The sequence below is a fragment of the Nelumbo lutea genome, chromosome 5 (genome assembly GCF_056320005.1).
Source record: "Nelumbo lutea isolate HS-2025 chromosome 5, American lotus-T2T, whole genome shotgun sequence".
In the NCBI taxonomy this organism is placed as follows: Eukaryota; Viridiplantae; Streptophyta; class Magnoliopsida; order Proteales; family Nelumbonaceae; genus Nelumbo; species Nelumbo lutea.
The window spans coordinates 24,637,948-24,655,741 of record NC_142688.1 but is presented as its reverse complement, the minus strand read 5'-3'; the positions used below and the strand labels follow the sequence as shown (position 1 = coordinate 24,655,741).

The following is a 17,794-nucleotide window of genomic DNA, read 5'->3' as shown; positions in this document are numbered from 1 at the left end:
AAAAAGAAAATTACAGAGACCCAACATCAATTAATGGATCTACTTTACATTAGATGTCGGTTGCAGGTTTCATGGGTGACTTCCACGTCATAGAGCATTTTAGCTTGGTCCACGCACTTCTACTGTTCTACACTCTTATTCCGTGGTTCCTTAAATCAATCAGAGGCATAAGAATAACATGATTAAGACATTAATCCTACCTTTATATATATTCTAATTCCGTTCAAGAGTAAGACTAATGCCTTAACATAAAGAACCAACAGTCAATTCGAACTTTCAGATGAGGCACCATTTCTCACCTTTGGAAAAGGACTTTTGGATCTTCAAGTCAAGCCCATCACCTCTATAAATTGTTCAAACTCCATGGATTTTCAAACACACAGAGCAAGTATTGCTCTCAGTCTTCTGCCTGAGAGAACTTCAAAGATACCTTCTCTGTTTGTCATCTGTTTTCTTGGTTTGTCAGCTATGTTCACATGGGTTTATGATATATTCCATCTCTTGCACACTGGAGCAGCTTTCTGTCCCTGGGCTGGTGTGCAAGAGATGGAATGCATCATTAATGCGTGCCTTTCTTGCCAGTGAAGTGTTATCATCCACTGTTGTTATGCATGAAAGCTGAGGTTCCCATGTTTCCAGGTGGGTATGTAGCTTGATTATACTTGGTTTTTCTCATTATTCCTGCTATAACAAACAGATTGTTGTATCCCCAAGCTGGATTGAGCATAATATTGTGCTATTCACTGTGACAATCAGGTCAATGATCCTTGCTTCTTCCTACAGGAGAGGCTCTACTTCAGAGGGTAGATCATAAACTCCCCATGATTTTCGATTGTGGGGTGGCAAGGGAATCAAATTTTATTGTTGAAATGGGATATTTGTGTAAGAAAAATTGGTGTAAGCTCTTGGGAAGATCATGGTTCTTGTATCTCGAAAAAAGAAATTCTCTTTGACAAATTTGAGTCTTTTCGGGATTTGATTCCTCATTATATTTTTCTTGATTATCAGTGGATTTGTATTTTCTATATATATTTGCAGGTTAATTCTTTCATGACGGATTTAATTGGTCTGAATGTGAGACCAGCTCGCTTACATATAAAAAACCCGAGAGTTTTAATAGGTCTGAATGCACTGGTGGACGTTAACAGTGCATTGAATCAATCATGGGTCACTTTTATTTGGAGACTTGCCTTTACTGTTTTCTTTGACTTCCTAGGCGCTTCAATGAATCACATAGGCTCTCTGTTATGCTTGGAAGGTATCAGTACAATTATTGATCAGAGGAACGAGCACACTGCAGCAATCGCGGCATCAATGGTGTTTTCAATCCTTGGTTGAATCAGCCAGTTAGACTGATTGATTCATCACTAAGTTAGGGTTCGGGGTGGGTTTGTTTGTTTTGTATTTTTAGCCATTTCTGTCACCAATACAAATAATTTATATTTATCATACTCATTTTTTGTTTAATATGAAGATTATATTTATATATTATATAATTTTCATAAAAAATATGAAAATTATATATTAATACAGATGCATAATTTTTTATATTTATTTATTATTTAATTAAAATGTCATAAATTGACCATTTGACCTAAATGGTTGAACCACTGACTCGTCAACTGGATGGAAAAAAATTATTTTTGAATCCATTTTAAAACACAGCATCAAACATGTTATTTTATTCTCCAAATGAGCCATCTCAAAGACTCAAACAACCACACAAAGCAAATTAAGGCACGACTCAGACTATGTTGGGTTGGGTTGAGGCCAACCCAAGCCCAACTTGAGGTTTTGAACCCCCCAACCAACCTAGTCAGCCCCAACCCTAACCTAAACAAATATAAAATCCCTTGACCCAATCCCAGCCTGACCCAACTTTAGGTTGGATTGGGCGTTGGGCCCAACCCAGCCCAAGTTGCAGCCCTACAGTACAAGGCCTAAACCGATGGATTCGGGGTAAACTGCTTAGATAGTAAGCATTCAAAGGAAAGAAATATTGTATTGATTAGAATTGAAAAGTTGGATCACATTATTGCCCAGCTTAAACACATTATGGAATGTATATTGGATTCAATCTTCGCAAAACGGTGCTCACAGCCTTTTACAAATATGCATTGGAAACATTTTCATATTTGTATATATTATTCATAGAGAGATATTCCCAATGCACAGCTGCAAGTGGCTGTGAGCATTAGTGAAAAAAAATTTGTGAGGAATGGATCCAATTTCAAGGGGATGACGTTATTGTCAACCACTCAACCCAATTAGTAGCATAGGATCAATCAAATGCTCGTTCGAATAGAAAGACAAGGCTTCCTAATTTCCAATGTCGATCTGAATGGGCTTCCCAACTGATTTGGGCGTGGTAATACTAAATTGTTCCTTAATACTCTCATTAAAGGTACCCAATCAAGCTGATCTCCTGCCTCCAGTATACGGTTTACACTGAATCCATGATCAAAATGATGATCTCAGGTTGGTTGAAATAGCATAATCTAACTAGTATTAATACTTATCAGGGCTGTAAAAAATTAAAGGAAAACCTCTCTGTTTGCTGTCCATTTTCATTTTTAAAATGATAAATTTTCCTTCAAATTTTGATAGCTCGTTTTCCTAGTTTTCGAAATTAGTCTATTTTGGCAATGTATGATTTTGAAATTAAGGCCTCACTTGCTTTTCAGTAAGTTATTTATTTGGATAAATGCAATTATTTCGGTAAGTTTTTCTTAAAAAACATTTATCCAGATAAGTGTATTTAATTAAGTTCTTTTATTTCCCAAGTAAATAAGTCAATGACCATTTGAACCATAAAAATCCATTATTAAAAAAGGACATTTTTGTTCCATTCAAGTGTTAGAAACTTTCCCTTAGGTGGGAAAGTTATTTATCCACGTAGGACATTTTTATCCCATTCAAGTGTTGGAAACTTCCCCCTATGTGGGAAAATTATTTATCCACGTAGAAGATATGTATCACTCATCCGGATAAATGATATCCAGAAAAATGAATTTTCACTGATCCCCACATTAAATGAAAAAAAAATATATAATTTTTTATTAATAAGAATCAAATCTCATTGACCAAGTTTCTCCCCTCTCAAAATCTAAAAAAAAAAAAGAACATCTCCTAAAAAAATTAAAATAAAAATCATAGAAGGGGTTTGTACAATGGAAAGCATGTGCAAACTGCTAAGATAGAGGAAAATTTTGCACTATTATTCGTCATGTACTAATTAAATATTTGAGTTGAAGGTGGTACATATATTAAAAATAAGCAAAGAAAAAGAAGACAAGACAAATCGACAGGCACTCATTTCTCAACTGATGATCCATCCCCATGGACAATGATCGAGGCAATATCGAAGCCCATTGGAACTGCCTGCACTGCATTCATGGATGGGTCTTTAGCAGAAAGAAGCATGCAATCATACCACGTGTGCTTTTGTCTGTCTCTCTAATTCATTTATTATTCAACTGGTTTTTCTAAAGAAAAAAAGTAAAAGCAGTTGAGAGTGTCAGAGGGCATTTGCCGCCGTTTAATGTTGTCCCAAACCCAAAGCTCTCTCGCTCTTGGTCTCGGTCCGGTCCTTGGATAAGCAAACCGGTGTACTGGTAGAGTTGCTAAGGCTTCTTCTCTATGTGTGTAGTTCTAATGTGTCTACGATTGATTATTAGTTGGCCACAAGCCTCCCTCCCATAAAGATTGAATTAAGTGGTAGCCGCTAGGCCTTATTCTTTGTAATTTTGTACTAAAATGTATTTAATTTAGGGTGCAAAGCTCGAGCTAAGGTCTAAAGGTGCTAACCTATTTTAGCACGAGTTCTTTAGTCTTTACAACATTACTGTTGGGTTTGCATTTTGTTTCAAAACAAGGGGTGCATGTGCAACCCATGAGCCCTGACTGCTGGGATTTCTTCAAACTCTTCCATATTCACCTTTCAATTAACATTTATTCATTTGGGTTTGGACTTGGGTGACGTTCATGCATGGTCTATGTTTGTTCAGAATTGGGAGATTTGGGTTGGCCATGGCTCCTCGAAGCTTGACCCATTCCAGCTATATTATATATCCAACGTATTTAATTATCTCTATATGGACGGCTTGATCCCAACTCCCAACAGCAAGCCCAGTCAAAGTCAAGTCTGGGCTTAAATTGGTGATGAGGCCTGGTCCTGGGCGTATCCAATTCGACCCAGATTGAACACCCAATCCCATCGGTTGGGAATGGATTTTGTGGACCTAGTCCAATATAACACCCAGCCTATCGGCGGCCTGTATCGGAATCCGTTTTATTCTTCTTCTTCTTTTCTTATTCATTGAAATCGGTTCAGAGGGATCAATTTAAGGCTGATCTATCCCCTAAACCGGGTCAAACTCCAATATAACCCCTGTAGAAGAATAGCATTAAGCCACTAATACAATATGATATCATATCAAAATTTTGAACTTTCTTAGCAGCCTAACAGCCTAACAGACTCGGCCTGAAGAATGATGAATGAAGCATGGCGCCTGAAATTCAAAATCGTCGCCTCCATCCCCGTGTCCTGAGTCCTGAACCTGGGACTCAAAAGTGAAAAGCAAGTAATTGACGATACACGGACACCCCACCTCCACCTCCCACCCCTATCCAGGCATCCAGGCATCCAGGCCAGCGGCCACAGCTCACAACCGCACGCAGACCGCAGTGTAGGTAGAATCGTGATAAGCAAAAGCAACAGACATATATTTATGAACTATGTGGGAGTGAGTAACAAAAGGTCACAGAGCACCTGTTCAGTATTTTATTCCATGTCTGTGGGGGCCACAGTCCAGCCTATACTCCACCGAGTCGTTAACGTCTAACCCCACCGGCCACCCCCCCATATGCTTTTTAAAACGGCCTCTTGGCCCTACCGTAACCGAACTTGGGCCCCTCCCCTCCTGCAACCTCAACCTCGTACCCTAACTCTCTATAACTGACGCTTCCACCCTTTTATTTCTTATGGGTCCCATAACCATCACTCATGACTCACCCCACCCCACTCCACTGCTTCCCTTCATTCTTAAAATTACTCTCTCCTTCCCTGTATCGGACGATCAACGTGGGACGGCCTGACAGGGCATACTTACATGTGCTGTTTAAGGTTGCTTTCAGGGAATTCAAAGCTCTCTTAAATTGACTTAAAGCAGTAAATCAATGAGATGAATGAAGGACCAATCTGAACAACTGACCTTGCTATTTTTATTTTGTTTCTTTGTTTGGTGCAAAACGGGACTACCCCGAATATGTAATGTAATGTGAATTTCTAGTCAATGCGTCATCTTATGTAGCGACAATAGCATCATTAGTGGGTGCATGTGTAGCAAGTGATGATGATGATCATTCATCACCCTTCATCCACAAGGGACCCATTTGTTGGATAATTGATAGTATTGGTCACGTCAAGTCGTTGTCGTAATTTCATCAAATTTGAATCCATCCTCTCCCCCCAATTTGGAAACTCAGCCCGGCCGGTGTCACCTAATAATATTCATCTCAACCCAACCCCCTATGCCCTATTTCAGTGAAAATGGAAAAACCCAATTCAACATCCCTACCCAACCCCCAACAAACTCCCCTTCATATGGTGGTGGTGACCTGATGCATATAAGGGTCACAGTGCAATAATTAGCTCACAGGCTGGTCTGGTGTGGGCGTCTTTAGATGTTCCGGCAATTAGCTCACAGAGCAATTAAGATTAACCCAATTACCCAAGTCTAAACTTACAATATAATTCAATTTGATGAAAGACAGTTATGGGTTCCGTTTATGCCAACGAAGTTACATCAAAGGGTCTGTCTACACCAGATGTACTACTGATGGCGTGTTTAATTGCGCAGTGGACGATCGATTAATGGTGGGGAAAGCACAACAATAAACATTAAAGGATTACGTAAAAATGGATCTGCATTGAATATCGAGTCCAGTCTTAACGTGGATGGCCCGACTTGTAGGAGAGTGGAGACTCAACTCATTGGAACCACCCATTGGCAGGCAAAGACCCCCAAAATAGGCCACTTTTAAAACTTGAAATTTCAACCTGTAGAGAAATTATTGTAGAACAGGTAGGTGGCTAAAGCAAGGATGCATTCTCCTGAAAATTGGAGATATATCTAGGACGGGACCTCCTCTATCAGGCCAAATGGTCCGATATTCTTGTTAGCAACAAGCAGAAGCGCACAAAACACCCCTTTCAGACTAGACGATCATGTAGTCAGATACGGCCGTGTCTGTGTGTATGTAACTATGTATATGGGTGATAAACGCCACTCTAAATTGGCCCCACTTGGGTCGTCTGTCTTCCCGTTCCAGCCTAAATACATGAAAAGATTAGTCGGAATTAAGTTTTATAAAAAATAAAATCTATAACCATCCCGTTAAAGATTGTTCCAAAAGAGTTTTGAAGCTTCTTCTTTGGAAGAAGAATATGTATTAATAATAATCTGTCTGAGATTTATTTCTTTGGTGGGTCCCATCTCCTGTAAGGTTTAAAGTTCTGCCCTAAGCCTCTGACCAACCCATGTGATCATATCCAAAACTATCAATGTAACCGCTTAGCTGAGCTTGGTTTACTCTCTCGCCCATCCATGCTCAGGCCCCAGCCCCATGCGACCAAGCAACAAAGCAACAATGCTCATGCTCTAATCTCATCAGTCCCCCCTGGCTGGGGCTGGCTGTGCCTTCTGCCAAAAACGTCGAGTCGGATGGAAGGACATAGTAGGAAGGGAGCACGTGTACCGTGACAACAAATGCACCGGAACCCAAAACGATCCAGACAAAGACATCAAAGGCAGGTGAGAAGCAGCACCAGCAGTCAGCAGATTAGAGTGCACGCTGCATGATCAACCGTACATACATTTCCATCTCTCTCTCTACAGGAGTGACCATTTCTCATTTTGGACCTTTTCAATTCATGTTCATTTCCCTACTCTGTTGGATTATTTACATGCACCTTTTTGAACCATTAGTTGATTTGTAATCAAAATTAGACAAAGTTAACAAGATTAAAATTGGGAATTGAATGAAGCCTCAATAGAGATAAGAGAGACTCCAAATTGGCAATAAGAGTACGTAAAAAAAGAAAAAAAAACCTAAAAACAAGCTCCTCTTCTCATCTTCTTTCATCAATGTGTTCAATGCAGACCACACAAGCATTTACAGAACTTTCATAGAAAAAGGAGAAGAACAAACAGAAGAGGGAAAAAAAGGAAAAAATAAATCATGATCCTAATACGTACACTTATTTCTGATTCCTCTGTCTACAATCCATATCTTGTAGCCTATACTCGATCTATACCCACCAAGCAAAGACCCAAAAAAAGAAAATAACACCTCAAGTCAAAACCAAAGAAGAGTAATCACTTCAGGCCTTTTCCTGGCATAGAAATGGCGAGGTCTGGCCAAGTAAAGCAATCTCCTTCAACGATGCCGCTTTCACCGGTTGCAACCGGCCAGTTGGTAAGACCACCACCGCCAGCGCTAGCGCCACAACCAATATCGACAGCCTCCAACAAGGGCCAGGTGCCTCGGCCGAGCCCAAAACCCAGGTCCTCGAAACCAGAGCTGAGGCCGAACCCGAACCCACCAAGTGCCAAGAATCCTGGGCCCTGCGTGTTCAACAACGAAGTAAAGCTCCCCGAGACGTTAACGTCTAGATTAAGATCACCGCGCGTAAGCAAGGAAAAGTCGGGATCAGGGGCGAGGGAGACGGAAGCTGGAGTGGCAGGAATGGGGTCCTGGGAAGAGGAAGAGGAGGAGATGGTGCGAGAGCGTTTGGCGTTCTTGCGGCTGCCACCACCGATGGGGATGTTACGAAGGGTGCCGCCCTGGGTCCAGTATCGACGGCAAGATTTGCAGAAGTGACGGGGCTGCGACAGGTTGTAGTTGTTGTAGTAGCAGAACTTTGTGTTAGTGGAGTCGCAGCGTGGGCAGGGGAGATGCTCCTGCTCAGGCGGTGGAGCTGGAGCGCCCATGTGTTGTGCTTTTGCCAGTCGTCGATCAGCGGATTCAGACGGCATTTCTTTTGCTTCCTCTGTTGTCGAAGGGACTGTGCCTGTGTGATGGAGAGAGAATGTGAGATGGGTTTTAGCTCCCTTTGTATGTATATGTGCTGGGCCTGCTGGCTCGAGCTAGAGAAGCTAGATAGAGAAGAGAAAGAGAGCGAGGTTGGAACTTGGAGCTCGGAACTCGGAAGGGGGTTTGGGAAGTTGAGACGAGTGGGGCTTTTATGTATGTGTGTGGAGAGAGAGAGAGAGAGAGAGAGAGAGAGAGAGGAGAAATTCTGTTGGTGAACATTTTCTGATTTTCTGATACATGATATATAGGAGGAAACGTACGCATTGGGGGACTCGAAACTGAGAACAGCTTTACAGCCGTGGGTTCTGCCTGTGTGACATATGACCTTTAACGGGCATTTATTCGCTGAGATTGATCTTACTCGGCTAGGCTCGACTTCTCCTGGATCGGATCTCTCCGAATCCGATTATAACAGGGACACAAAAGGAAAAAAAACGGGTGTAAATGAGAAGGAAAATTTTAGCAAGCATTTGTTTGATTTGATAATTATGAAGAGGTTAAATTGAATGAGCTATTATTGCTTTGCATTTTAGTGCATGAGAATTAATCAAATAATAAAACATTTTAGAGTATGATAATCAATCCAACTGCTTCAACTTAGGCGATAAGTACAATCAGTGCGGTCGCAATGCATTAAATCATATAAGGTAGATCCAAATTTGATTTATTCATTTTTAGATTCATATGAGCTTTTAATATTATTAATAAAATGATCTATAATACATGAACAAAATATATTGAAAATAAGCTTTGCTTCCTGAAACCTGAACCAATGATTCTTCAATGAAAACATAAATTCAAACCATTATTATCGATTGAATGGTATCATAGTTAAACTCAAAATAAATAAATAAATAAATAAAGCCCTTCCAATATCATAGATTTATCCTTAATTGAATATAGAGAAAAACATAAATTCAGGAGTTCTTAAAACACTCCTTAAATTTATTATACCTATTTGAAATTGAGGTAGCACCAGTGAAATTCTTACTCTCGGCAACGGATATCTCGGCTCTTGCATCGATGAAGAACGTAGTGAAATGTGATATTTGGACCCGTTCTCGCCGCGAGAGCAACTCGAGCAATCCGCCGACAGCCGATGAATTTGGGATCGGAACCCCCGTGCCTAGCCCTCAAAGCCAATCCTTTTCCCGAGGTTACGGATCCATTTTGCCGACTTTCCTTGCCTACATTGTTCCATCAACCAGAGGCAACACCCATTTCTAGTATAAACAATCATGTAGCAGACACCACGCAAGCTATTTAAAGCCCAATAACCACTGGCCGTCCCACCTTCACCCATCCTAAACAATGAAAAATATTTGAGTGTAAACCATGATGTTAAAAAAATGGCGTCTCTCATTCTCCCACGCACCACCTTTACACTCTAGGTTTGCATTATTTAGACTTAAAACACTTTCAAATACACCATTTTTTTACGCTTCCTTTTATTCCATTCCGCATCCGATATCCTAAATCCATTGCAGATAGATCAGGTCCAATCCAATAAATTAATACTTTGCACCATTAAGTCCAACCCTAAAGTGGTCCATTCACACTCCTAAATTTCAATCCTCTCCAGGCCAATGAAGAGAAGGATTTTCTACTGGGAAAAACTTTCGCTGTTGGGGGCTAACAGCCTATGCTGTTAATTAAGAACATTTTTTTGGAATGCCACATTACCATATAATGGTGTAAAATAATAATTGCTCCTTATTTACTTTTAACCATAAACATAAACATGGGCGTGAATTGATGAACATGTCCAGCCTAAAATCTCTCACCACAGGATAGGCTGTTGGCACTCTCAACAGCGAAAGTTGACTCCCTCTACTGGTCCATAGTCCATACATATATGCCAACTGATGATTCAATTGTTAGTCATATTTTTTCCATTTTATAATCGAATCTAAGGAAAAATCATATGCAGAAAATATATGATATGGAAAAACTTTTGACCAATCAAAATTCATCTAAATAACACTTTATTTGCAATCACGTTTATAATTTCAGTTTATTGATCAGTCGTTTTCCTGTATCATATTTTTTCCATATCATATTTGAACCCTATAACAAATACTAACATGCTTACACGATGTATCACTTTAAAATTAAAATGCTTTTTGTGGGTTTGATTAAATTTTCCCAGCATAAAAAAAAACGTGTTAAAAGGTTTCGTGAATCATGTGGATGATCAGGGAAGCGTATAAATACAAATATGTATTGTGAGAATAAAGATACTTTATACAAGGTTTTGCATTGAACATATTTGTATTTACACTATTCTCAAATTGAGCATTATAACTAGAATGTTTTAACATGCAAAACAGGATTCATATGGCCAGGGATGTCAATGGGTTGGATTAAACCTACACTTACCTGATTCTATTGGGTTAGGGTTGGTCAATGTTAATTGGGTTTCAAGTCAGGCTTGGATTGAGGTGGGTGGGGTTGTCAATGAACTTGTTTTGGATTGGACCCCATCCAAACCAAAATCAATTTGAATGGATTGGACGAATCAACAAGACATTGAATTGGACCAGTCCAGACTTAATGGTCTAAAGTATTTATTGGACTGGATTGGACTTGGTCCATCCATGCTGAATTTATATTGGAATGGGTTGGATTGAGCCAATATCTTGTCCATTGATAGAAGATAAGAACATAGGTGTCAATAGACTTGTTCATGGGCCGGGTAGCCCAATGAGCCGACCCAGTCTGACCCGCCCCAGATGGGCTTGCACATGGATTTTAGCCCGTGGGCTTGACCTCGGGCCTAAAAGCCCAGTTCAACCCAACATTTTATAATTTCTTCTAAACCCTAAATCCCTAGCTGACTAACCCTTTCCCGTTCCCTCTTTTCATCTTCTATCTTCTCTCCTCACTCTCACTCTCAATAATTGGCACGAACCCAGGTAGGCAACCATTGTTCTCAGTCTCAAAGGCGAGCTCAGGCACCGGTCGTCTCTCTCTCTCTCTCTCTCTCTCTCTCTCTCTCAGTTCTCATTCTCACTCGCACTGTCGCACATTCTCAAGAACCGACGAGCTCAAGCATTGACGAACTCGGGCACCGACGCCACCAGTGAACTCAGTCGTCTCTCTCTCCAACGGTGAGTCCAACATTTCTCAACTTTGTACAAGTCATGCATTTCAACCTTTGTTACTCTGTGGTTTGTAGTCTGTACAAGTTGTTAGGTTGGGCTTTGGGCTCGGGCCCAAGTTGTAGGCCTATTAGATGGGTCGGGCTCGGGCTTGGGTCTAAAAAAATTCGGTTGATGAAGAGCAAAAGCTTGGTCCATGAACAGGTCTTGGTGTCAATGGACCGAATTTGGGTTAGAATTAATCTAAATTAAAATAAATTTGAACATATTAGACAATCTAGACATTGAATTGGACCGGTCCAAAATATTCATTTGACTGGATTAGACATGGTCCATTTGTAATGGACTCACATTGGACTGGAATGGGCCAAATCCATTCCAATTGACACCCCTAAGGGTGCACCATCATTAAATCTGATTGATTGACATTACAATATTAAAATATTTGTAAATATAAACTTGGTTGAGTATATTTGTACTGTAATATAAATAGGATGGGGTGGGTTGGATTTGATATTTGAAGGGTTTGTTTGGTTCACAGTCAGAATTGGAATGGTCAATTCCCATAGTCTGTGGTTCAGCATGAATGGTATTTCATTTCCAAGGTGTGGGCAGAAAATAGCCATTTTCTTAAATGGGAGAATGTCATTCCAGTAAGAATGGGAATGAAATTCTAATTCTACCCAATCAAATAGCCCATTCTAATTCCGATTCCAGACCCTTATTCCCATGAACCAAACAAGGCCTAAGTTAGTTCAAATCAGGATTTGGTTGAGATGAATTTGTTTCGGGTCCAATTTATTCACATCCCTATGATATAGCGGATCCCATGATAATTTTTTTAATGTTCACACCAATCTTTCTCTCCCTGCCCAAAAGAATATATGTTTTATAACTAAAAAATGTACGTACCCTCTACGTTCAAAAGCTATCTATTTTTTGTTTGATAATTTTTCAAAGAGATTACATTTTATAATATAAAAGGTAAATTATAAAGACCCTTCCGTACTATGGAGTCTGTGACAAAGACCCCCCTATACTTTGTTTTGGAACAAAGACCCCCCCGTACTATGATCGTAAGACAAAGACCCCCTTTTTTAGTCTTCCGTTCAAAAAGGCCTTTATAATATTTTTAATTCCCATATTACCCTTGTAATAACTATTTAGACAAGGGAGAAAAATATTGTTCATCTTCCCCGACCTCACGATACACGAACAACAACGGTGATAATCCCCTCTACCTCAGATTCCTTCACATTTCTCTCTCCCTCTCTCTCCTCTCTCTCTCTCTTTCTCTCCCCTGATCTCTCTTCCCCATCTCCATCATCTACCACCACAACAATGTCACCATTCTGCATGCCATTTGCATCAATAATATCCAAGTCCTCACCCCAATCACCATTAGTAGCCTCTTCATCATCTTCCTTTGCACCCCTCCCTGCATTATCCAGCCCACCCTCAAAGATACCTTTCTTAACCGTCAATAAGGGCCAATCTCCTCCACAGAGAATAGGTGATGGAGACATCACAAGCGATAGTACTCTCCCCATTGGCAAGGTTGGAACATTATCTATCAACAACATCCTGGAGACCATGGACAACAACAGTAACATATGCAAGGGGCAAATGGCCAGCATTCTCCAAAATCTTGACACGCTCCTTGACATCACCCAAGTACAGGGCATTATGAATTTGGCCCCTCACATCATTTACATTTACCTTTTCCAACTTGTTGTTTCTTTATATTACCTTTTTTCACCTCCATCTCTCTTTGTCTCTAGTTGAAGTCTTGAAGACATAATCAAAAGGGTACCGCTAAACCCACTTTCTTACATTTCTTACACTGTGTTCTAGAATGTTGAAGGCGAATCTGGATTGTGCTGTTGTTTTGATTTCAGTTTTTAGGTGTTTTTGGGCAATTTAGTTTTGAAAAGTTATTCTACACTGAGTTCCTGAATCTCTAGTGGAATGTTTGAAGTTTGAAGGAGAAACTTGATAATTTGATATGTAAACTTTCGATTGAGTTATGCCTTTACTTGCTTTTTTGCAGGATTCATGAGAATTTTGGATGAGTAAGAAGCCAAGTGGTAATGACTTTTTTTCAACTTTTTTTGCTTTGGCATGCTTGATCTTTGTTGTTAGTGTTTCTTTAATGGATAATATTCATTTCGTTTATTTGTTCAATTTTATTTCTGAATGGAAATGCCAGACTAGTTAGTTGAATGGCAAAAGGGCAAAAAAAAGAAGGTTAAATATGTTTTAAGAGCAAAAAAAATAAAAAAAGAAAAAAAAATTAGTGAGATAATTTATTAATTTAACGTCATCTGACTTAACCATCAAGGGAAGTCTTTGTCTCACTGTCATAGTACAGGAGGAGTCTTTGTTGCAAAACAAAGTACAGGGGGTCTTTGTAATATACCCTAATATAAATAAGCAATCGCATGTGATCGGTTAGCAATGTCAAAATTCTGAACATAGAATTGGGTAGCAGCATATGTAGTTGCAATGATCTATTGATCAGGACCGTCCATTTAATATACTAGCTGCTAGCTTTCATCGATTATCGTCGTGTTCATTCAGCTTGTCAGTTCAAATGGCCCTGCAGGTTGGTGGCACTTTGATCATATTCGTTGATAGACTTTCTTCAAACATTCAAAAGACATATAAAACTTTGACTTTGAAACTAGTTCAAGAGTAAAGACATTAAGACATTGTAAATGAAAGGATAGAGTGTTTTAGTTGAATTTCTATTTTAATTATTGTAACATTAATCTATATTATTATATAAAACAGATTTTTGCTTTGATTTTGGTGTAGCTGATAAAAGTTAAGTTTATTAGTTTTAGAAAAAGTTAAATTTGCTTAATTTACTTTTTAATTGTGTATATGTGTATTCTACATGCTGGGCTGGGTCGTGCCATGGGCCTGGGCTGGGTGGGCTAAGGTCCATGTAGTGGGCCTGGCCTGTGTCAGGTTGGGCTACGGGTCAGGCCTTGGGTTTGGGTCGAATTAGGTTAAATTGTTTTTTTTTTTATATTTTGATTTTTTTTGTTAAAATACTTTACTTTCCTTAATTCAATAATTCCTTTGAGCTTTGGGAATAAATTGGAAAAATAAAAAATCTAACAAAGAAATTAAAAAATGGACAACAAATTGAAAAAAATAGGAATTTTATTTCTTGAATTTCAACAATACAGTGTGATGCAGCGCAATTCAGGCACTCCTAGCTAGCGAACGCTTGGCTCCTATCTGGCGACAGACGGTACCTGAGAAGAGGAAGGTGAAGGATTCCCGGGGAGCTCGCCCAGTGGGAATACTCCGATGCTTAAGTTAGAATACTTGGGAGAGCTGTAAGGGATGCAAAGAGAGCTAAGAGTGCAGACAACGCTAGACCAGTAAAATTCAAGATACATTCGCCCCTCGACCCTGGGGCCTTTAAATGCAGACGTTCTTGTCAAATCGGGTGTAACCGCCGCTGGCTCTCTATCGCAGCTGTTATTTGCCAGAGCTGCGCAGGTAACTGTTGCAAAGTACTACCAAATCGGATGAGAGACACGACCTAGAAAGGACTGACATGCCACCACCTGTTGAGAGATGTGGGTGCAGCCTGCTGGACTGACAAGGATTGCGCTGTCAGTCAGGAGATGTGATGCAGTTTGACGGATACGGTCTCGTCAGATAAGAAGCTTCCTGAGAGCGCCGCGTCGCTTAACAGCGAGCTACCTCATAGCGAGCAACCTTGTTGCGAGCTCCTGGATGTATCCCGAGGTGATTCTGCCTGAGGTTGCCTTTGAGGCAATCTTCTTGCCTAAGTATTGGAGCGAGCTAATCCTCTCAGCTCGTGAGCTGGGATAGACTTGGCTTGGAGTATTCCCTTTCCACATACCGGGGTCCATTCCGTGGAGAGCTGTAATGTAGCGAGCTGTCCTGCAAGGACTTTAACGAGCTCATTACTCAGTTGTAGCCAGGCTGTCATGCTGAACTGTTGCTTACGTTGAGTCACATCCACATGTCGCCTTCTTAGGAGGTCGGGTCAAATGACCCTCCATCAATTGGCCCCCACTTCTTGGGCTAAGGGTTCTACCCTAGCGCGAGGAGTTCATGGAGTGTGACGGGTGGATTTGACCCAAAATTCAAACTTGATTGATCGATCGCATTAAATATACACGCGGATGTCAGGCGATTTCTAGACCTTTCGAATGCCAAAAAGCACGCCAAAATGGCTCTCACTTTCGGAAGTCGTGCAGCCAGTCACATTTTGGTTTAAGAAGACGTGCAGTCAGTTTGACTGCGAACCGTCAGATTTGCCTTAATCTGAGCCATCGATTTGTGGGCACAGTGGCTATAAATAGGAGGGCCCCAGGCCTCATTTCCTTTACGCCAACTTGCCTTGCCTTCGGATTCTAAGGTCACGCCTTCACCTAGCTGCTCGAGCTCTTCTCCTGTTCACACCGTCTTTTCGGTTCAACTTTTTCCCGGTGAGTCTTATCGCTTTGTCAGCTATGTCTGGGTACCCCTACAATGTCTTTCCCCAGGGCGGTAACCAAGATGACGCCCCTTCGAGCTTAGGGGAAGCTTGGGGGTAGGCTTCGGAGGCTCAGAAGGCCTCCGGCGAAATGGCTTCTACCTCCCGGGGTAGGGAGCCAGACAGCTTTGGTCCTTCCTCCATGTTGATGGAGAGACTCAGGACCTTGGTCCTTCAATTCAACCTTCCCAAAAAACCTCATCTATAGTCTCCCATCCGGTGACTATCCTTGGGAACACGGTCACGATGAGATCGTGATCTTCCAGAAATAGCTCATCGTCGGCCTTCATCTTCCTCTGCATCCTTTGATAGTGGAGGTTTTAAACCATTTTAATGTTACCATAGACCAGCTTCACCCAACTCAATCCGAAATGTAGTTGGGACAATTTCTTTGTTTTATGAATATTGTCTTCCTCTTGACCTCAACATCTTCTCCGCTATCCTTTCTATCAAGAATGCTTCCCCTGGAGCACCTCCAGAAAGGCGTTCCTATTACTTTTCTCCCCGTCCTGGCTTCGAGCTCCTATACGAGCTGCCGAACAGGATCCCGACATGGAAGCGGGATTATTTTGTAGTTCGCAACCTTGAAGGGTGGCCCTTCCCAACCCACTAGAGGGCCGCCATCCAGGATTCGGGGGTTAACTTGGATCCAAAACTTCGGGAAATGCTGCAATCCTGGGCAGTGGTAGACTTCCATTGTCGGACTACTTGGCTGAGGACAAGCTCGCGCAGGCCGACCTGAGCCCAGTAGGTTGCCTTTTAGGTCGCGCAATGCCTTGTGATTTTTTTTGCTGGACTAATGCCTTGTGATTTTTGCTAGCCAACATGTCTAGTGTATATGCGTGCCGCTTTCTGTCAAGCAACCAAAAGCGCAGGGCGAACAGGTCGCGCCCTGACCGTGCTTCCACTTCCGGGAGTGCTGAGTTCGAGGCAACTGATCCAGCCTTTGTTCCACCACCGCCTGAGGTCCCACCAGTCCTATTTGAGAGAGTAGTCACGGAAGGTGGCGCAGAAGAACACGAGGTCCTAACGCAAGGGCAATACCCTCCGTCTGAGCAGTACCACCCCTTCGCCTTCCCGCGATTCCCTACTGGAGAGTGGGAAAGCGTCACCGACTTCACCGTGGCTTCACGAAGGAGTCGGAAGGCGGTCACCCATGAGGAGGTCGCCAGCTGGGGAAGGATGGACCCTAAGCAACTCGCTAGGCTGGCCTCAACTCACTGCATGGTGGTAAAGTGGCTGCTTTTTTCTTCTTTTCCCTTCTTCTCCTTCTTTTTTCTTTTTTTTTGACCTCGGCCTTTTGTTGGCAAGTGAACTCTGCCATTCACGCATTGGCCCTCCAAACCAACATTCAATCTGGTGACGCTCTCGCTCAGAGGTCAACCGTGTAGAAGCTCCAAGGTGAGCTTGACTGGGCCCGAGGTGATGTCCTTTAAGCTTGAAAGGGGAGCGAGGCCCATGAGCTGCTCATCCATGACCAGGAAGCACAGATTGTCCGACTGTCTGAGGAGAGCGCTCGCTACTAGGAGGAGTCATCGAGGGTGACAATGGAGAGGGAGCTTCTTCGCCAGCAGGTCCAGGACCTGGAGTCCACCCTTCAAGATCGGACTCGGAACTTCGACGCCATGGTGGAGGCTAAGCGAGGTAAGGCGATGTGGAACTTCAAGGACTCCCAGGAGTACCACGACCTCCAGGTGGAGTACAGCTCGAGCTCCTACTGTTCTGGATTCAAACTCTGCCGTTGGCTGGTTCGAAAGAAGTTCTCTGGGCTCAACTTTGAGGGCATAACGATGAAGGGTCTGGATCCAGAGACGATGGACTTGGCGGAGGAGGAGGATCCTGACTCTCCGGAGGACAACAAGGATGTGGAGGCGGCAGAACCTTGAGGCCGGTTGCTCTTGTTTTTCTTTTCTTTGAATGAATTCTGAAGTGGCTGTTCTCGGGTGTCTAAACCCGGTTTTAAATATTTCTTCTTTTGATGAACTCTCTCGAGCTATTATGCCCTATTTTTTCTTTGTTTTTGATGAACTTCCCGCGGGGTGTTAGGCCTGGTTTTTTGTTTATAAGAACT

The 17,794-nt window shown here is 41.8% G+C and overlaps 1 long non-coding RNA gene and 1 pseudogene across 1 annotated transcript; one reads left to right on the top strand and one right to left on the bottom strand.

Moving 5' to 3' along the window:
• Positions 1-377: 377 nt before the first annotated feature.
• LOC148851073 (uncharacterized) lies at positions 378-1,449 on the top strand. Its single transcript, XR_016098618.1, has 2 exons — positions 378-639; positions 784-1,449. It is a non-coding gene; the product is annotated as an uncharacterized LOC148851073 (long non-coding RNA).
• A 5,664-nt stretch (positions 1,450-7,113) lies between these two features.
• LOC148851072 (dof zinc finger protein DOF3.4 pseudogene) lies at positions 7,114-8,498 on the bottom strand (annotated as a pseudogene).
• Positions 8,499-17,794: the final 9,296 nt, after the last annotated feature.